The following is a 22,109-nucleotide window of genomic DNA, read 5'->3' as shown; positions in this document are numbered from 1 at the left end:
TTTGAGAAAAGTGCTTTGTGAGCTATTAAATACTATATAGCTATGAGCTATTATCATTAACCTTGCTTGAAGATCCTCATATCCCACCTCCTCTTTCCAAGTCATCTCTGTTCATCTCCCTGATTCCACCCATTATTTCCTTGTTTCCCATGTTTGTGCTTTGTTTCGCTGTTCAGTTGTTCAGTTGTGTCTGACTTTGTGACCCCATCTGGGATTTTCTCAGTAAAGATATTGTATTGGTTTGCCCTTTCCTTCTCCAGTTGATTTTACAGATAAGGAAACTGAGGCAAACAGGGCGAAGTGATTTGCCCAGTGTCACACAGCTAGGAAGTATATGAGGCCAGATTTGAACTCAGGAAGATAAGTTCCTGACTTCAGGCCCAGCATTCTGTTCACTTCATCACCTAGCTGCCCCACATAATTCACAGGCCCCTGGAAAGAAGACTTGCATAGGGAGATACAGTGGAAAGAGAACCAGATTTAGAGTTAGGAAGTAGCTGTTTTTCAGTTGTGTTCAACTCTTCATTTATCTCCTTAATTAGACCATATTCTCCTGGTTGATGGGGAGGAGGGGAAGGGAGTGGTGGTGGGGAGGGCTAGGGTTAGGGTTGTCCTGGATATTCCTTTTCCTTTCAGACCCCTCCAATGTCTGGCTCTTCCAGCCTTTGCACTCAGCCAATATTGACACTTCCACTATCCTGGTGCAAGCCCTCAGCACCTCAGGCTCAGACTAGTGGCAAATAGCCACTAGCTGGCTTCTCTGCCTCAAGTCTTTCCTCACTCAGCTTGGCTATCAAAATGATTTTCCTAAAGCTCAAATCTGACCACATCACTCCCTCCCTCCTTATTCAATAAACTCCAGTGGCTCCCTGTCACTTTCAGGATCAAGTTTAAAACCCACTGTTTGGCTTTCAAAACTCTTCACAACCAGACCACTTCCTACTTTTCCAGTCTTCTTATACCTTACTCTGTAATCAAGTGTCCTCCTTGTTCCTCAGACAAGGCCCACCTAGGCCTCAGATGTGTTAGACTAGATCAGGGGTTCTTAACATGGGAAGTTGGGACTTAAAAAAAAAAGTATGTGTGGTTGGTGTATACTATTTCAATATAATGGGTATGTATCCTTTGTAATCTTATGTGTGTTATTTCCTGCATTTAAAAACATAATTCTGAGAAGGGGTTGATAGAGTTCACCCAGCTGACCAAAGGATTCATGATACACACACAAAAGTAAAGAACCCATGCCTCAGGGGTTCTCTAAGATCCCTTCTAGTATATTGGATCCCAAATTGGAATGCTGCTCCTTTATCCTCCCTTTGAAGACTCCCAATGGCCCAAATATGGGGCTAGATGAAATTGGGGAGAAGGGAGGGAGCTGAGAGGGATCCTGGGACTTGTGGTTTGAGGAATGATCCTTAAGTTCTATGCCCTGGGCACTTAACCCTCTCTTAACCAACTCTGAGTATTAAAGAGTAAGTTCAAATGCTGCCTTTGTCACTGGTTGGTCTTGAACCAGTAACAACCTCAGTTTCTTCATCTGTAAAATGATGTAGTGGGATGATCTTTAAAGTCCCTTTCAGCTTGTTATCTGTTACTCTATTTAGTCTCCATCTCCAGCACTTAAATCCCACCCCTGATGCTTGTTTGCCCTTCTCATTCCCAGAACTTAGGTCCCCCTCCAGAATCCTCCCTCTCATCCCTAAGTATTGTAGCTCCCATCCCTAGGGACTCCTTTCTTTTGGAAAGAACTCCTTTCTTTTGGAGCTATAGAGAACTCAGGAGAAATCCTTTCCCACAGTCAACCTCTCAGCACCCTTTCTCCACCCCCGCCACCGTCCCCACCCCAAGCGGTACCGTGGACAGCCCCCCTTCCTCCTCCCCTTAGCCTGTGACTATAAGATTCTACTAGTTCCACTCTTGGCAAGGTCCCAATCCATCTCTTTTCCCTACCGCCTCCCTCCCCTAGCCCTCACTGCACCAGTGGCCTCATCACCCCACTCATCAGGCTGCCCAGTCATCAGGTCGGCAATTAGCTGCTTCCTTCTCGTTTGCATGAGGCCACCTCGACGTCACGGCCCCTCCCCGCTTCCCCCTTCCCCCTCCCGTGCGGCGCTTTGGGCGTTAGAACAGTTCAGGGGTGCCCCCCCCCAAGAAACACCCTTTGTAGTCAGAGCCAAGTGTGGGTATTTATTCCATCCCTTCCGCAACTGACGGATGGATATGCTTGTGCTCAACTGCCTTAACTATATCTAACGAACTGGAGTTAATAATCAGAATTGGGTCAGATGCACCTGTGTACTGGAGGTAGGGAGTGGGGGTGGAAGGTGGGGATCTGAGCTACCTCCCCTTCTGAGAGTCTCCACCGACGTGCTCTTTGTCTTCCACCCCTTCTCTTCCCCTCCCCCTCCCATCCACCCTCCTCCCTTCCCCGGTTCCCCAACACAGACTCACACTGTGGGAGTAATTCTTGGATCATGGATGGGGAGAGATGAGGCCCAGAGAGAGGGTCACACAGAAAGTTAGGGATGGAGGTGAGATCAGGACTCGTGCATTCTCAGCACCCCAGTCCCACACTTTCTCTGCACCAAGCTCCACACCTCCTCAGGGGAGAGTATCATCCACAACGAACAGGAGGTTCTCTCCACAGATATGGACACTTTTACACATATACACACTCACAGTTGCATACAGTTAATTCATAAATGATGGCACATACAAGTTGGACAATATAAAGAGACTCCCCACTCCCAGGTAGAATAGAGAAAACCAAGGAGAGGGAAAGTTTGGGATATTTTAGAGAGTAATGATGCCTTTCTGAGGAGAGAAGATGGAGGGAACTGATCCAGTCTGCTCTTTACTGGGGGGGAATAGTTTGAACTGAGGACCCAGAGACTCTGAGATAACTGGTTCAACCCCCTCGTTTTACCCATGAGAAAACTGAGGGACAGAGGGGTTAATTAAAATCCCCATTGTCATACAGGTGGTAAATAAAGCCATAACTTAAACTAAGGTCATCTGACTTCCTATCAATTGCTTCCTCCCTCCCCTCCCATGGTATCACATTATAGGAACTGAGAGATGGATTGAAGGGATTTCAAAGTCTACTTCTGGTCTTTCCCAGTGACTTGTAGGACTCACACAGGACTGGCTCACACTTACATGGTGAGTTGGAGTGGAGGCAGGGATGTACTGGAGTGAGATTGATACATGAAAGCTGAATGTTAAATTTTCAGGATGAGCATTTATACTTTGGAAATTGGCAAATGCTACAAATTAGGACTTGATTTATTGTTCTGTAGATTGCCTACACCTAAAGACACAATATAGAAAATATTAATAATGTAGATTAAGTTTAAAAAATGTATCCTGCCTTTATTAAATTTTTTTCAGAGAGCCTTTTGTTAAACATTTTCCAGCACATTCCTGGGTGGAGGTGAGGATGAGAGGGAGGGCTTCTTGTCTAGGAGGGAGGATAACATCTGGAGGGTTTCACATTTGTTCCCAGTCTTTCTGATTTAGGGGGAAGGGGCTCAAGTCTTTGTTGTCCTTCTCTAGATGTCAAACCCTGAGACATTACTTGGTCTTGCAGGTGGGTGGGAGATCATAGCTCTCCAGTAAGGGAACTCAGAGGCTATCTCTTCCAATGGCTCATTTTGCAGATAATAGTAATAATACTAATTTTACAGATTTAATAGATTTGGGTGTTTTTTTTTTTTTTTACAAATTATAATACTGTCTTGCATTTTTTAACATTTTCTTTACTTTTTACAGATAAAAATAACAGTTGTCTACTATGTGCCAGGCACTGTGCTTTATAAGATCTCTTATAAAGGAACAGGACCCACATGTACAAAAATATTATAGCAGCTATGTTTGTGGTGGCTAAGAACTGGAAACTGAAGGATGCCCATTAATTGGGGAATGACTGAACAAGCTGTGGTATATGAATGTAATGGAATACTATTGTACTATGAGAAATGACAATGATTTCAGAACAATCTAGAGGAACTTACGTGAACTGATCCAAAGCAAAGTGAGCAGAACCAGGAGAACATTGTACACAGTAACAGAACTACAAATATCTTCTCGACTGATTCTCCTAATGATCATGGGAAGTAGGTACTATTATTATGTCCATTTTACAGAATAGGAAACCGAGGGAAAGAAAGATTAAGTAACTTGCCAAGGTCACACAGCTAGTAAGTATCTGAGGCTAGATTTGAATTCAGATCTTCCCAACTCTAGTTGCAGCTCCCATGCCACTGTCCCGCTTAGCTGACTAAAAAAAAAAAATTATTAGATGCCTACTATGTCCTAGGCATTGTGTTTAGCATGTTACAAATATCTCATTTTATCTCAATATTAAATATTGTATCATTTTTATTAGGAAACAGACCTGGAGAAGTTGTCAGCTAAGTCAGAAAGGACTTGTCCAAGGCCACACAGAATGGAAGTATCAACCTGTATAGTAGCAAAATTCAAAGCTAGATCCTCTTTCCGTTGTGTTACACTATTCTGTTTCTAACAATATGGTTTCTAATAACTGGTTTCAAAGTATTGTGCTGGAGGGGTCTGCAGGGGAGGGGGAATAAACCAGCTGCCTTCCTTATTCCTGGTCCATACTGGGATTAGCTGGGGGTAGGTGCCTGGACAAGGTAAAGGGCAGGACTGAATTTTGATCTAGGATTGGGATAGTGCTAGGGGCAGATGTCTTAGTGTCATTGACCCCTGTTGTCCCCATCTGTTCCTTCCTTGCTGCCACACCTTGCCTCCAAGTGACAGAAGGCTTCCAAAGGTGAATGACTGTTCCAAGTCTGGGGTGAAGGTGGTAATGAGTCAGTCCCAGACCTTCCCACCCATGCCCAGCACTCGGGCAAAGGCGACTGGGAACTCCTTGTTGGAGTAGACTTCTAGGAACAATTCCTGCAAGAGAGACTTCTGACTTGGGTCACAGGATCAAAGAATTATTGACTTAGACCTTAGAGGTCATCTAGCCCCGCCCTCTCTTTTGCATATGAGGAAACTGGAGGTTGGAGAGGTTAAGGAACTGAGCCAAGGTCATATAGGTAGGAAGCGGCAGAGGTAGATTTTAAACCCAGGTCCTCTGATTCCAAAGCTAGTGCTCTTTTGCTATATTCAGTTTGAGGCCTTCCCTGAGCTGATTAAATGATTAAATGAGCCTCTGAGACTTTTTAAGTGCTGTCTGTCCTTTGCCAAGGACATTCCTTGTCCCCATTTCTCTTTCCTCATTCTATTTGGGTTTTTTTTTGAGGCAACTGGGGTTAAGTGACTTTCCCAGGATCACACAGGTATTCAGTGTCTAAGGTTGGATTTGAATTCGGGTTCTCCCAACTCCAGGGCCAGTATTCACATGACTCCCTCTCCCCTCACTCTTTCAGTTGAGAATTTTGTCTCATGTTTTACAGAAGAAATTGAAGTCATTCATGATGAATGCCCTCTTCCCCATCTCCAAAAGGTCATCTACAATAGGTACCTCCACTTTCTCTCCTTTTGCTTTCTTCTTAATCCCTTACAACTGTCTTCCTATCTTATCATTCCACTGAAACTATTCTCTCCAGAGTTATCAATGATCTCCTAGTTGTCAAAACCAATCATCTCCATTTCTAAATCCTTATTCTTCTTGATCTGTCTACAGCCTTTGGCACTGTTGTTCACTCTCTCCTCCTTAATACTCTCTTTTTTCTATGTTTTTGGGATACCACTCTCTTCTGGTTCTCCTCCTACCTATATGACCAGTCCTTCTCTGTCCCTTTTTCTGGATCCTCTTCCAGATCATGACCTCTAGCCACTGGTGTCCCTCAATTTTCAGTTCTGTATCCTCTTCTCTTTTTCCTCTCTACAACTTCCCTTGGTGATCTCATCAACTCCCATGGATTTAATCACCATTTCTATGCTGATCATTCTCAAATCTGTCTTTCCTGCCTCAAATCTTTCTGCCAACCTATAATCTCACATCTCCAGCTCCTTTCAGACATCTCTCATTGGATGTCCAGTAATCATCTTAAACTCAGTATGTCCAAAATGGAACTAGACCTCCTCCTACCTTCCCTATTACTGTAGAGGGCAACACTACCCTCCCAGTCCCAGGCTCACAACCTCACTATTTTTCACCCTCCCTGTCCCCATATCCAAGCTGTTGCCAAGGCTACCAAGGCTGCCAAGGTCTGTTGATCTCTCAAATAAGCTCACTTCTCTCTTCTGATACTACCACCATCCTGGTGCAGACCCTCTGCCTGAATTATTGCAGCATCTTGCTGTTGAGTCTGCCTGCCATGAGTCTCTTTTCACTCTAGCCCAAAGTGAAAGCCTGACCATGTTACCACCTGCCCACCTCTGTCTCCATCCTCTTCCACCCACTCAATAAACTCCAGTGACTTCCTATTGCCTCTAGGAGCAAATGCAAAATGTTCTATATGGCCTTCAAAGACCTTCATAACCTAGTCATTTCCTAACTTTCTAGTTTTCTTACACCTTATTTCCTTAACACATATTCTTTGATCCAGTAACACTGATCTCCTGACTTTTCTGTGAACAAAATACTCCAAATCTTGGCTTGGGGTATTCTCTCTGGCTGCCCCTCATGCCTAGAATGCTCGCCCTTCTCAAGCCTGACTACTGATCTCTCTGGCTTCCCTTAAGTCCCAACAAAAATCCCACCTTCTACAAGAAGCCTTCTCAAACCCTCTTAATTCCAGTGCCTTCCCTCTTTTAATTATTTCCAATTTATACTTTATATAGCTCACTTTGTATTTATTTGTTTGCATGTTATTTCCCCATTAGATTGTAAGTTCCCTGAGGTCAGGAACTGCCTTTTGCTTCTTTGTGTATCTTTAGTGTTTAGCACAGTGCTGGGCACATGGTAGATAGGTATTTAATAAATATTTATTGATTGATTAATCGCAGAATGCTTTACTTCTGAAAAAACTCAAATATTCAAGCAAGAAATCAGAAGTCCCTTTGTGAGTGATGTTTAGGTGGTCAGCCAACAACCTGTTGACAGTAAAGCTTCAAGCCAATGGCTGAATGCTTGTTGAAACTGAAGGTTTTATTCTGGCAATTCAGAACTATGTGATCCTCACCAGAAATTATTGAGAAGATCTCAAACTTAGTTACCAGTGTAGATGATGCAGAGAAACAATAGAAGGTATGCAACACATTGTTACAGGCTAGAAAATTTTAGCACCTGATACATACCTAGTAAAACATAATCTGGTAGCTAGAATTGTGTACCAGAAGCTCCTTGGACTGAAAGACGAGAAATCTGCCATTTGCTGCAAATACAGATCTCAAAATATACTGTCTTGGTAGATAAGCTAAACCAGGTTGAGGGTAACTGATGAACTTCAAACCCATCAGTGAGTTAGGAGAGTGTCTATCTTAAGCATGAGAAGATTTCCCCTGGCAGAGTGGGTGGATGAGAACAGTTCATTCCAAGGGCCATTAAGGTGGTCAAAGCAGGTGTTGTGGAGTGCTTAGAGCTTCATCAGACATTGAAAATGCCCGGGTTATCCATTGCATCCCAGATCATCACCAGTCAGCTTGAATTTTGTCGTGCCCCTGAACTTCGACGACTCTGGAAGAGAGAGTAAACTTGATGACTTTGTGCAACTCTGTCTCACTTAAATCCAATTCACTCACAAGTCAAAATTTCATCCATTTGTGATGCCATTGGTCCTCTTTGAAAACAAACAACAAACCATAGAAACAATAACAACGTAGGTGCTTTCAACAAACCTATAGAGGTTAATGTCATATCCCAATCCTTTCATTCAACTGCAAAAAGCAAGTATTTTCTCTACCTGGGCAAGAGTCCATATAGCATCAAAACACGAAAGAATGATAGCAGGGTAGCAATTTTCCCAACACCAATTCTATTTGAGACCTGTCAAAAATGTGAAAAGAAAGATAAAAATGATGATGATGATGGTGATGATTCTAGCTCCTTTTCTGCAGATTTGTGACAAGTACTATATCGGCTGTTTCTTCTGCACAGCCCCATTCTTCTCACCCTCCTCATCTTCACTGGGTAGCATTTGCCGCCCCCCACCCACCCCAAAATAGCTCTAGGCAAAATTGGGGAAATAGGCAAAATTTGTTTTCCAAGCTGACCGAATTCTTTTTTACAGTATGGTGACCTTTTTGCAAGGCATTGTGACTTATTGGAAAGAACATTGGTTGTCTGAGGAACTGGGTTCGAATTCCAATTCTGCCATTGACCTACTGGGGAAATCTTCAAGCTTGATGACCGCTTGTGGGGGATGTTACAAAGGGGATTCCTGTTCAGGTATTGAATGAGATGACGTCTAAGATCCCTCCCAACTCTGAGATTCTATGTTTCCGTGACTTTGGACAAGTTACTTCCTCTGTGTCTTTATTTCTTCAACTGTAAAATAGTGTATTTGGACTAGACAGTTTCTGAGGTTGTTGCTCACTTTAGTTTTGTATCCTTTAGATCTGGAGTACCTAAGAAGGCTTCTAACACTGCATTTTACTCCTTTTCTTTTTCTTTTCTTTTCTTTTTAAATGCCTAGTATCCTCATATTTCCTGCTGTCTCTGTGGAAAATGAAAAAAAATCTAATACCAGTCATTTACAATTAAGCATGAATTTCAGCTACCTTGTGGGCTATCTCAGGGGTTTCCAGAATTTTCAAGTTAGAAGGTACCTCAACTCATACTTAAAAGGAATCTTCTCTATAACATACCTGACAAGTGGTCATCCAAAATCTGCTTGAAGCTCTCTGGGTAGCAGAAACCCACCCCCTCCCAAGGCAATCCATTTCATTTTTGTAGGAATGAAAGACTTGACCTCTATTGAAGGAATAGGTCAGGTGGAAGGGGTGCTTTGTGTGTGTGTGTGGTGGGTTGGGATAGGAGGTGGAGAAAGATTTAAGGAAGGAAAGAATTTGTCCTAGAAATCACATTCCTTCTTCCTGAGGATGAGACCAGCCTTTGCATGTGTGTGTACATGGGCACACGCACACAAGCTACATGTAGACACTCACACTCATACGTAGGTAAATACACTAACAACACATTTATACAAGGCTTTAAAGTTTACAAAGCAAATCATATCACTGCAAGCTATAGTAGGAGTATGATTATCCCCATTTTACAGGGATAATAGTTGAGGAAGGGGAGGTACAGGGAGATGATACATAAGCTAGCTTGTGTTAGAGGCAGGATTCCAACCCAGGTCATCTCAGTTCACACTTACTCTCTTCTGTTCTACTCCATGGGGCTCACTGAACATCTCATTCTGACACTCATAACCTCTCTCACACATGTGAAGCCAGCTAACTTTGTTGTCTCCTGTCTGTCTGTCTGTCTCTTCGAAGCTAAATCAAGTAGGGGAGAAGTTAAAGCTTTAGTTAATCCAGCTGGTTGTTTTCTCTCCTTGAAGCTGAGTAACAAGTTTGACTGATTTTCTTTTTACTTCAAATCTAGATTTCCTCTAGTCTAGGGGTTCTTAATTTTTTTGGGGGGAGGTTATGGACCCCATTGACAGCCTGGTGATGATTCCTTTTCAGAATACAGTTATCCCTTCCACAACACAAGGACTAGGGGTACAGCTCCCCTGTGTTCTGGAAAATCGGTGTAAAATTTTTTGGCCCTCTGTTTGTACCAGAGAAGAAGTCTGAATTTTTTCTTTTTCTTTTATTGGGTGTTTGTGGTATTAAAAGATAAACTATATTGATGTTATGTAATACTATATACATATTTTATGCATTTCTGCATTTCTAAACTTTTTCTGTGTCATCTGTAGCTTCCACAAAACTCCCTCTAAATTCCCACTTAATTTCTTATGCCAACCTGTGATATATCAAAACCACTATGGGGAAAGTCATGATGTGGAAGGGATAACTATAGTTTTTTTAAGTCCATAAAATAAAATACATAGACTTTATGAAAGAAACTGATTTGTATTGAAATAGTTATAAAATTATTTTTAAGAAACTCATAAGTCCCACCATAAGAACTGTTGGTTTGAGGTAAAGGTATTCTTCCTCATTTTGACCACAGACTTAATGTGGCAGGTACCTTTCTCCCCTCATTGCTTCAGACTATGGGGTGTGGTGTTCAGAGTCTCTGTGTGATGGTGATAGAATCTCATCTCATAGAATCAGTTGAGGACATGAGGGTTGTTTAACCTGGAGGAGACTTAAAGAGAAGATCCCATGCAATAACATTTTACAGTAGGAAATAGCCCAGGAGGGGCAAGCAGCTCTCAACAATAAAACTCTAAAGACCCAAAGAGAAACAATTCCAGTCAAGAGGAAACACTGGACTTGTCTACAGTCACACAAAACTCATCAACCAAATTAGATTTTCCAAAGAAAATTACAGAAAATGAGAGCAAGGGCAGGTGATAGAGTATTAAGACAGAAGAGCTTATAAGAATATGGCTAAGAGTTCTAAGACTCAGAATTAATTGAGAACAGGCTGAGAAAGGTAAGGACTATAAAAAGGGTTATTTTTTTAAAGTTATATTGAGGAAATGGAAGCAGTGTGATGTGGTGGAGAGTTGGCTTCAGAGTGAGGAAGACCTCATTCTTCAAATCTTGCTTCTGATATATATATATATATATATATATATATATATATATATATATATATATATATATATATATATATATATATATATATATATATATATATCCACTGTGTTACCTCAGGTCAATCACATAGTCTCTTGTCTCTCAGTGCTTCAAGAACTCTCTAAGGCTATAAATTAAAGAACAGGTGCAGACCTGTGTTAATTTCCTCACTTGGGAGTTCCCTAGATCAATGAAATCACAGGTTCAGTCCCTATTCCTAAACTGAGGAAAAGAGAAGGCTCAAGAAGGGATAAGACTGGCTGGCGCAGGATGGGACAATAATAACACAGTAGAAGGAGAGAGCCAAGCTGCTTAATTTTTTGCTTTTGGCCAAAGGGGTTGATCTTTTTGAAAAAAAAAGAAAAACAGAACAAAAATGACTAGTAGGCAGTGGAGACCAAGACAGATGAGAAGATGGTAAGGGAGTATTTAGCTGCTCCTGGTGAATTTCAGGTCACCTGCCCCCAGCCAATTAGATTCCTGGGTAGGAAGACAACTGGTGGACGTGATTTTTGAGCCACCATTTGGGATAGCTGAAAGATCATGGAGAATGGGAGAGGAATAGCAGGCCTGGAAGGAGGAAATTATTGGTATGATTTTCAGAAAAAGAAATGAGTAGAGTCTACAAATGGTAAAGTCTGACCTCCATTCCTGGCAAAATTCTAGAATGGATTATTCCAGGTTGGTGCATATCTAGAAAAGGAAAAATCAGGGTGACAAAGGGCCAGGATGACTTTAGCAAGAACAGATCAGATCACACTAGTAGCATTTCCTCTTTTGATGGGGTTTGTTGCTGATATTCAGTCATTTCGGGATGATTCTTCATGACCCCATTTGGGGTTTTCTTGGCAGAGATACTGGAGTGGTTTGCCATTTCCTTCTCCAGATCATTTTACACAAGAGGAAACTGGGACAAATGGGGTAAAGTGATTTGCCCAGGGTCACACACCTAGTAAGCATCTGAGGCCAGATTTGAGCTTGAGAAGGTGAATCTTTCTGACTCCAGGCTTGACTCTCTATCCATTGCACCACCTACCTGCCCCACTGATGGAGTTACCTAACCAATAAATCTGGGGAATGCTGAAGAAAGAGTTTGCCTATATTTTAGTGAAATGTTTGACGATGTCTCTCATGGAAAAGATGGAGAAATGTGGGCTAAGTGATAGTACAATCTTATGGATTGGATCTTTATGGATTGGGGCGTGAGGACTCAAGGAATAGTCATTAAGGGCTTGATGTTAACTTGAAAGGAGGTGTCTCCAGTGGCTTGACATTTTATTATTTAATATTTTTGCTAATAACTTTGTTGTTCATTTGTCAAGTCATGTTCAGCTCTTCGTGACCCCATAGACCATGGCTGTACTGTCCATATTTTCTTGGCAAAGATACTAGAGTGGTTTACCATTTCCTCCTCCAGTGTATTTTTTCATATAAATTCATTTTCAGTTTTCAACATTCACTTCCACAAAATTTTGAATTTCAAATTTTCTCCCCATCACTCCCCTACTCCCACCCCAGGAGAGTGCGTATTTTGATTGCCTTTTCCTCCGATCTGCCCTCCCTTCTATCACTCCCACCCCCATCCCCTTCCCTTCTATTTTCCTCTAGGGTGAGAGATTTCTATACCCCATTGCTTATATATCTTATTTCCTAGTTGTAAGTAAAAACATCCTCTAACATTCATTTTTAAAGCTTTGAGTTCCACGTTCTCTCCCTTTCCCCTCCCCACCCACTTTCATTGAGAAGGCAAGAAATTCGATAGAGATTATACATTTGTAGTCATGCAAAACACCTCTATAACACTGATGTTGTGAAACTATATTTCCCTTTATCCTGTCCCACTCTGTATTTATTCAGTTCTCTCCTTTTACCTGTCCCTCTACCAAAGTGTTTGCTTCTGATTACCCCTTCCCCAATTTGCCATCCTTTCTGTTATCCCCCCTCTCTTATCCCTTTCCCCCTGCTTTCCTGTAGGGTAAGATAAACTTCTATACCCAATTGAGTGTGTATGTTATTTCCTCCTGAAACCAAAACTGATGAAAGGAAGGCTCACTTATTCCCTCTCACCTTCCCCTTCTTCCCCTCCATTGTAAAAGCTTTTTCTTGCCTCTTTTATGTGAGATAATTTACTATATTCTACCTCTCCTTTTCTCTTTCTCCTAGTACATTCCTCTCAATCCTTAATTTTCTTTTTTAGATATCAGCCCTTCATATTCATCTCACCTTGTGCCCCCTCTCACTCTCCTCTCTCTCTCTCTCTCTCTGTATATATATATATATATGTATATATATATACACATATATATGTATACATATTTATACACATGCACATGTATTTTCCCTTCAACTATCCTAATACTGAGAAAGGTCTCAAGCTGCAAATATCATCTTTCCATGTAGGAATGTAAACAGTTCAACTTTAATAAGTCCCTTATGGTTTCTCTTTCCTATTTACCTATTCATGCTTCTCTTGCTTTTTGTATTTGAAAGTCAAATTTTCTGTTTAGCTCGGATTTTTTCAACAAGAATGCTTGGAAGTCCTCTGTTTCATTGAAGTTCCATTTTTTCCCCTGAAGTATTATACTCATATTTGCTGGGTAGGTGATGCTTGGTTTTAATCCTACCTCCTCTGACCTCTGGAATATCATATTCCAAACCTTCTAATCCTTTAGTATAGAAGCTGCTAAGTCTTCTGTTATCCTGATTGTGTTTCCACAACACTTGAATTGTTTCTATTTGGTTGCTTGTAATATTTTCTGCTTGACCTGGGAACTGTGGAATTTGGCTATAATGTTCCTAGGATAGGAGTTTTCCTTTTGGGATCTCTTTCAGGAGGTGATCAGTGGATTCTTTCCATTTCTATTTTACCCTCTGGTTCTAGAATATCAGGACAGTTTTCCTTGATAATTTCTTGAAAGATGATGTCTAGGCTCTTTTATTGATCATGGCTTTTAGGTAGTCCAATAATTTTTAAATTATCTCTCCTGGATCCATTTTCCAGGTCTGTTGTTTTTCCTCTGAGATACTTCACATCATTTTCTATTTTTTCATTCTTTTGTTTTGTTTTATAATTTCTTGATTTCTCATAAAGTCATTAACTTCCATTTTCTCCATTCTAGTTTTTAAAGAATTATTTTCTTCAGTGAGCTTTTGGACCTCTTTTTCCATTTGGCTCATTCTGCTTCTTAAGGCATTTTTGAACCTCTTTTGCCTTTTGGGTTAGTCTAATTTTAAAAGTGTGATATTCTTCAGCATTTTTTGGGTCTCCTTTAGCAAACTGTTGATTCATTTTTCATGATTTTCTTGTATTACTCTCATTTCTCTTCCCAATTTTTCCTTTACTTCTTTTACTTGATTTTCAAAATCCTTTTTGAGCTCTTCCATGGCCTGAGACCAATTCATATGTTTCTTAGAGGCTTTGGATACAGGAGATTTGGCTTTGTTGTCTTCTTCTGGGTGTATGTTTTGATTTTCCTTGTCACTAATGACGTAAGGAAATACTTCTTCATTGAGAAAGTAAGAATCTATAGTTTGTTTCTTTTTCTCCCATTTGCTCATTTTCCCAGACAATTACTTGACTTTTGAGCTTTGTTAAGTGGAGGAAACCAGAAACATCCTCTGCTTTAGCAGTTGCTGCTGCTGCCCTGGAGCTGGGACTGGGGCCAGACCATGCTCCCCTCTCAGCCAGGTAAGAGACCCTTCCCACTGACCTTTGAAGCTGTCTTTAGTGTTTGTGGATTGAGAAGTCTGGAATCTACAACAGTCACCAGCAATTCAGTCCCCTAAGACTTGCTCCTGCTCAGTCTGCACCCAGTGCTCTGCTCCCAGCCTAGTGCAATAGACCCTTCCTGTCGACCTTCCAAGATTGTCTTGGGCTGGAAATTTGCTTCAGTCTGTTATTTTGTGACTTCTGTTGCTCTAGAATTTGTTTAGAGTCATTTTTTTTACACGTTTTCTGAGAGTTTTGGGGGGAGAGCTGTGGCAGGCCCCTGCTTTTACTCCACCATCTTGGCTCTGCTCATAATTTTTAAAAGGTCTTCTTCCAGTGTAATAAGGCAAACCTTAAGTGGATTAAGGTTAAGTGACTTACCCAGGATTACGTTGCTAGTAAATGTCTGAGGTCAGATTTGAACTCAGGTCTTCCTGACTCCAGGCCCAAAGCTCTTTCCACTGAAACATTCTTTATCTAATGATTTAGATAAGGATATATCTAGTATGCTTATCAAATCTGACAATGAAACAAAGCTAGAAGGGATAGCTAACACACTTGATGATAGAGTCAGGATCCAAAAAGACCTTCACTTTGGAGTGAATATAAAGAGGTGAAATTTCAGGATAGGTATAGAGACTGAATCTAGATTTCATTGGCATAGACTCCCCCTGGATGAGGAAACCCTCTCTTCCTATTCAGGTCAGCATCTTAGAGAATTACCTAGAGCTGGGGGCCAAACTCAAATAGAAACTGGAGCACTTAACCTTACATAAGAATCCCTACTGAAATATATTAGAAAACCATGTATGAACATTATCTCTTGTGTTTTTATTTATCTAATTTTGGGGGGCATTCAGGGTTACATGGCTAGTAAGTATCTGAGGTGGGCTTTGAAGTCAGCTCTTCCTGACTCCAGGGTCGGTGATCTATCCACTGTACCACCTAGCTGCTCCATTTTAATGTATTTTAAACAATATTTCCCAATGACATTTTAATCTGATTCTGAGCACACTTTGGGGATCCAAGGGCTGGTGTTTGACACCTCTGCACTAGAGTACTGAAGGGTAAGGGATTTGCCCAGAGTCAAGCAGACAGTGAGTATCAGAAATGGGATTTAAACCCATGCCTTCCTGACTTGGGTTCCATGGCTTCTAGCCATGCTGCTTTTCAAGATTAAATTTTTACATTTAGTAAATAAATAAATGGGATAAATGTGAAGAGCTACACTTGGGTTAAACAATGTCTTCACAAATACAAGACGAATTTCAATAGAAGTTTGTCTGATAAAGATCTGGGGGTTTTAGTGGTTCACAAGCTCAGCATAATCTTGTTTATGTAGGAAGCACTTAATAAATGCTTATTGATGGATTAATAATGTGATAGAGCAACTGAAAGAAGTGAATTCAGTCTGGGGTTCTATTGCCAGGCAGAACTTCCCAGAATAAGGAGGTGATAATGTTGTTTTATTCTGTCCTAGCCAGACAGCAGCTGGAGTATTGTATAGAGCTGGGCACTTATGAGAGGACAATCAGAATAGTGAAGGACCTCAAATCCATGCCATATGGTTATTGGTGGAAGTAAGAGGGAGTGTTTTAGACTAGAGAAGAGGAGATTCAGGGAAGATATTATAGCTGTCTTCAAGGGCTTGTGGGTGAGGAATTAGGCTTGTTTTGTGAGGCTCCAGAGGGGAGATCAAGTAACAAAAATGGTAGAGTGTTCAAAGAGGCAAATTTAGGTTTTATCAAGACAAAACATCCCCAAACTTCCTAATGATCAGAGTCCCAAAATGAAATGGACTGCCTTGGGAAGTAGGGAGTTCCGCTTCATTGGAAGTATTCAACCAGATATAGGATGGTCATTTTTCTGAGATGTTGTATTGACTATGGGATAAACTGTGACTGCTGAGGTCTCTTAAGTCTTGAAATTCTCTGATTTTGTATCTTGATAGCTGCCATCAGATATTTTAAAGGCCAGGCAGTGGGACTTAAGTGAAACCAGGGAAGACAGTGGATGAAGATGAGGAAGGACATTCCAGGCATGAGATAGAGTGTTCTGTTCATGGAACAGCAAACAGGTCAGTGTTACTGGATGAAACAGTAGGTGTCAGAGAATAAAGTGTAAGAAGACTGGAAAGGTTGGTTGGAAGTAGATGATGAAGGGCATTGAATGCCAAACAAAGCATTTTGCACTTGACCCTAGAGGAAACAAGGAACCACTGGAGTTTGTTGAATGTGGAGGAGGTGTGTGGGAAAGGGGCTGATATAGTTGAACCTTCATTTTAAGAAAATCACTTTAGTGGTTGAATAGATGAATTGGAATAGGGAAACACTTGAGGTAGGCAGCACCAATGATATCAGGAGGGTGATGTCTTGACTTGCAAATGAATTGAATTTGAGTGAGGCAGAGCTGTGCAGAGTCATCAGGCCCACTCTCTCCTCCAGAGTCACTGGAAGTCTAATGGCAAGACATAGGTCAGGATGCCTGGCAAAGTCCCAGGATGCAGTAGGAGACCTTGACCTTTCTAAACTAAGATCTTTCCCAGGTCTCAGTTTATCTGAGGCAATACCCATTCAGTGATTTAAGGCTAAGTAAGAACTGAGGCCAAAGATGGCCTAGTTTGCCTTCACAAAAGAATCCATCTGGGAGGGGAAGACCCTCAGAGTTTGACTATTTACAGTCACTCTGAGCCATTAAGGTGTGAGGTGATGAGGACTTGTACTTTAGTGATGGCAGAGTCAAAGGAGAGAAGGGGATGAGATACTGAAGAGATGTTGTAAAGGTGAAATCAACAGTCCTTGACAACAGATTGGTTTTTTTGGGGGGGGGGGGTGAGCTTGGTGAGAGAATAATGAGTCAAGTATGACAGGTAGGTTGTGAGATTGAGGCACTTGGAGGACTATGTACAAATAAGTTATAAATAGAATAAATAGGAAATAAATGAAGGAAGGCGTTAGAATTGATAAGGGTTGGGGAAGTTTTCCTGTAGAAGGTGGGATTTTAGCTGGAACTTGAAGGAATCTAGGGAAGCCAGGAGTCTGGGATGAGGAGGGAGAGCAATCCAGGTGTGAGGGACAACAAAAATGCCCAGAATTTGGAGGAGTCCTCATTTGTGGACCCACCAGGGAGCCAGTGGAACTGGATCAAAGAATATGAAGAGATTTGAAAGCAGGTCCTTAGGCTGGACCTCTGGAAAGAAGATGCCTTCTTCTCTGTCTACATCTCCAGATGTCCACGGGGATGGGCAAGGGGGGGAGGACAGGGAAGTGTGCAGAACACTAGGTTTTCCTGGGCCTGATGCTCCCCTCATGCTGTTCCTAAGATGGCTGGGCCAGCCTGTGGCATAGGCCCTGAGTCAACATGGATTGTTGAGTTTATAGGATGTTCCTCATCCTGTAAATCTGGTGACCTGGCAGGGTACCTTGACAGACACCCAGGGGAGAATGATCTTCAGATGGTGGGGGTCAGAGTGGGAGGGGTTCAGGATGGTAGGTCCTGAAGCTTGTCAGCTTAGAGAACTGAAGACAAAAGAGGTTTTTCTTCAGGGATCAAAACAGAGGTTATTTAAGACTATGTGTGTGTTTCTTTCCTGCTCTTCTCTCCCCTAAGAAGGATGACCTGAAGTCAGGGGTGATATCTTTCCTGGGAGACCAGGCTCACTCTAAAGTGGGATCTTTTTCTTCACTATACTCTAAGTTCTCTGAAGGTAGGGATTGCCTCCCCTATCAGACTAGGAGCAAGTTTGAGCTTTGCCCATTTCATATCAGTCCCACTCTCCAAATTAGAGGAGTGAGAAAGCTGGAGTGAACTGAGTGAACAGACTGTCCCCCAGCCCCTCCCTAGGGGTCAGTACAGTATAACCAGCTAAACTTAGCCAGGGAACTGATCTGTGTTCTGCCCATTCCCACGGGGATCAGCTCCTAGAGGGGTGACCCTGACCCTTGATGACCTCAGGAGCTGAAAATTCACCCCTCTTCAGGATAGGGAGGGGAGGAGGTCCATGACAATTTATGTCTGCATGACCTTTCAACTCTAGAGTCTGCCCCTCACCCCCCATGGTGCCCATGGAGCACCAATTCTTGGCAGCTAGGGTCTGTGGGGGTGGGTGGTCAGAGAGGGAAGAATAGGTTTTCATGCATGTTTCTAGGGTGGGAGTAGGGTAGCAAGAAACAGGACCTCCCAGCAGGCTGTGGGCACTGGGTCATATGACCCAGAGGGAATGGAGGGCAAGGGCTAATGGCAAAAGGGGAAGGAGGAGGAATAGGGAGAGGTAACAGGAGAAGGCCAAGCTTCTCAGGGACTATTCTAATTTTGTTACCTGGCCCTTTCACTCCCTCCACCTCCCCTCCCCCCACCTTGTGTGCTTTTGGCCCCTTCCCTCAGACACTTTCAGAAAGGCATAGAGACAGAGATAGAAACACATACACAGAACCCTGCCCTTGGAGGGAGGGGGGGATGACCCAGGGATGCCTGAGAGACATTTGCAAATGCCTGAGCACAGCAGCCCCCATATAGCAGCATCCTAGGAGGGAGGGGAAGGGGGGAGACACTCCAAATGAGGGCAAGGCTCAGCAAGGGAGGCAGAGGGGGTGGTGGGACCAATTTGTAAGCTATAAATTTAAGCAGCAGGTGCTAAAGCACTCAAGAGGTGAAATAAAATAGGAAAAAGCCCACTGGAGTCCATGCAGACTTCCTAATATCTCTGTGTGTATATAATATATATGTATATATATACACATATACATATACACATACATGTATACACACATATACCACATATAAATTTATATGCATATACAGCACATTATAATATGTGCATTATACATATATATACAAGGTACATACACAAATGCACATACATGTATATATGTATTTGTGTGTATGTGTGTGTATGTCTTTGTACTTAGATCTGAAGCATTTAACCCAGTGTCTGGCACACAGTAGGCACTTAAATTCATCCAGGTCCTGATTAATGTGAACACTGGATCCTGAGAAGTGATTTATTTGAACTCCCTCTATTTAAAGTCTTAATTATGTAAAATATGTCAATTAGTTCCAGCCTAATGGAAATATGCAGTGTGAATTAGAGCAATCCCACCACTTTGAGGACTCATTGTTTGTACCAGTTGGGACCTGGCTGCACTTTCTAACTGATTGATTTCTGGTGCCCTTTTTAGTTTTGGTTTGTTTTTTGGAGGTGGGAAAAGGCAAGGCAATTGGGGTTAAGTGACTTGCACAAGGTCACGCAGCTTTTGTTGTTGGGTTTGTCCTTTGTTTTTGAAGTGGACCATGACATCAGAGAAATGATGATATGACTTGTACTTGACTCTGGAGTGAGGGAGGGCTGTGCAAGGTCACCAGTCTCACTTTCTTCTCCTGAGTCATTTGGATCCAAGAACCAGATAGATATTCATCAGGATGACTGGAGACAGCCCAGTATGCAATGGGAGACCTTGGCCTTTTAGGCTAAGGCCTTTTTAGGTACTCACTTAAAGTGAGGTAATAGGCCTCTAAAAAGTAGTCAGTGGATGATGGCCCCTTTGAATAGAAAATAAGACAAAAGAAGTAAAGAAGTAGATAAGTAAATGAATGAATAAACAACAAATAAATCAAGCTGGGAGGGGCAGGAGCCCTAAGTGTCAAGTGCCTGAGATCACCTTGGAACTCAAGTCCTTCTGACTCCAGGGCCTGTACTCTGCACCACCTAGCTGTCCCACCTTTGTAACGGACAATGATGATTCTAGGCTGGTAGTGTCAAACTCAGACAGAAACAGAACCTCTAAATTGTACATAAGCATCCCTGTAGCCCCCTTACCACATATTAACATCATCTATGTTCTACTGTATTTTTATTTATTTTAACTATTTCTCAATTACATTTTAACCTGGTTCAATGGCACTTGGGAATGTTGTGGGTGACAATGTGGCCAAAGGGTCAGTGTCTGACACCACTCTTCTGGAGCTTCATCCTTAGTTTGTCTGTGCAAGAGGCAGCCAGAATCTCAGTCCTACTCTCTGATGCTGCCTCCACCCCACTGCATCCCAGGTTCTGTGGTTTTTATTGCCTTTGTCTTTCTTTCTAGTTTTTATTGAGTATCAATCCTAGGTTCCAGCGTGTATCCCTCTGGGCAGATATCAAACATTCTCACCAGTCTTCCCAGGAGAGAAAACAGAGAAAGATCCCAGATCCTCTTATATAGGTATCTTATAGAAGGATACATATATGTATATATGTAGATACATACATATATATGCATGTATCAACACATGTGTCACTCTATATAGACATATCTATGTATATCTTATATATGTGTATTTAGAGATATAGTTATATTCATGGGGTTATATTCATTGTCACTTAGCTGAAGTAGCAAGGATCCCTGAGGTAGAGACTGGAGGCAGCATGTACCAGGTGAGTCAAACTATTGCTACCACTTGGATCACAATCTCTCCTCAAATCTATATGGAGACAGCCTAGGTTTCTGAGTCCAAGAGTCCCAGAAATAGCAGTGCCTTTTCTCCCTCTCACAACCTTTTCCATCCCATCATCTGCTCTGCCTACAGCCTGGCCCCTGCAGCCGTCTTGGTAACAACTCATGTAAAGAATGGACCAGCCATCCTCATCACCATCCATTGATATGTCCTCTCCCCTTCGGCAGGCACCACTACTGAAGATGCAAGAAAGAATGTTGTCACCACCAAAGTCCTTGACACTGTCAAGTGATTCAACTTCAGAAAGGTTTTGTCAGTAAAGATTATATTTTTAAAATACATTAATTACTCATTGTTTTGCCATTATACTTTATGGACCAAAGTCTTGAAAATGTGTGTATGTTGTTTCCCTCTATTATAATGTATGTAAGGCTCTTTACAAACCTTAAAGTGCTGTATATATGTTAGTCATTATTGTTATTAGCTTGTGAGAACCCTGAGACAGGGACTATCTGGTTTTTCTATCTGTATCCCTAGAACTTGGCATACTGCTTTGCACACAGTGCTTAGTGAATACTCATTCATTCATTCATAGATATATGTATATATATATATATATATATATATATATTTGTGCACATCCATCCATCCATCCATCCGTCTGTCCATCTGTCCATCCGCCTGTCTATCCATCCATTCATCCATTCTTCCATCCATCCATCTACCAATCTATCTATCATCTATCTATCTATCTATCATCTATCGATCTATCTATCTGAGTGTGAGTATTGAGTGTGCCTTGGCATACTCCTGAAGGCACTCCCACCTTCCTCTATTTTGTTTTAGAGAAGGTTTGAAGTTCCCAGGCAAATTGAAATTCCCAGCCCTTTCTCTTTAACTAACTTTCTCCTTCCACTGCCTCTGTCCTAGCACTAATAATTCCTGAGCATGCTAGAGTTTGAGTCATGGTTCAGCCTTTCGATGCCTGGTTCTACCATGGTGTGATCTTGGACTAGACATTTCATTTTGTTAAGCCACATAGGATTGTAGCTTGAGAGAAGGAAGGTACCTCAGAGGGCCAACTAGTCCTACGCCATCATTTCCAAGATAAGGAAGCTGAGCTTATGTAACTTGCCCAAAGTCATACAGGTAGGATCCTAATTCTAGAGTTGGAAAGGATCTTTGAGATCATGGGATCATGACCCACAGTTTAAAAGGTGCTGAAGGGGCTAGGAGTGGAAAAAAGTTTAAGAAGCCCTGATAAGATGATTGGAAATTGTCATCCTCGAAAATGGGCATTGTTACATTTCCCAGAATGCTCTCCTTTATTTTATAGATGAGGCAACTGAAG

The 22,109-nt window shown here is 41.9% G+C and overlaps 1 long non-coding RNA gene across 1 annotated transcript; it reads left to right on the top strand.

The window, feature by feature from the left end:
• Positions 1 to 2,216: 2,216 nt before the first annotated feature.
• On the top strand, positions 2,217 to 21,095 carry LOC140526234 (uncharacterized). Its single transcript, XR_011974291.1, has 3 exons — positions 2,217 to 2,304; positions 3,069 to 3,162; positions 20,891 to 21,095. It is a non-coding gene; the product is annotated as an uncharacterized lncRNA (long non-coding RNA).
• The last annotated feature ends 1,014 nt before the right edge of the window (positions 21,096 to 22,109 follow it).

Source organism: Notamacropus eugenii, chromosome 2 (genome assembly GCF_028372415.1).
Source record: "Notamacropus eugenii isolate mMacEug1 chromosome 2, mMacEug1.pri_v2, whole genome shotgun sequence".
NCBI lineage: Eukaryota > Metazoa > Chordata > Mammalia > Diprotodontia > Macropodidae > Notamacropus > Notamacropus eugenii.
Note: the sequence above shows the minus strand (reverse complement) of the source record. Positions and strands in the feature narration are given on the sequence as shown.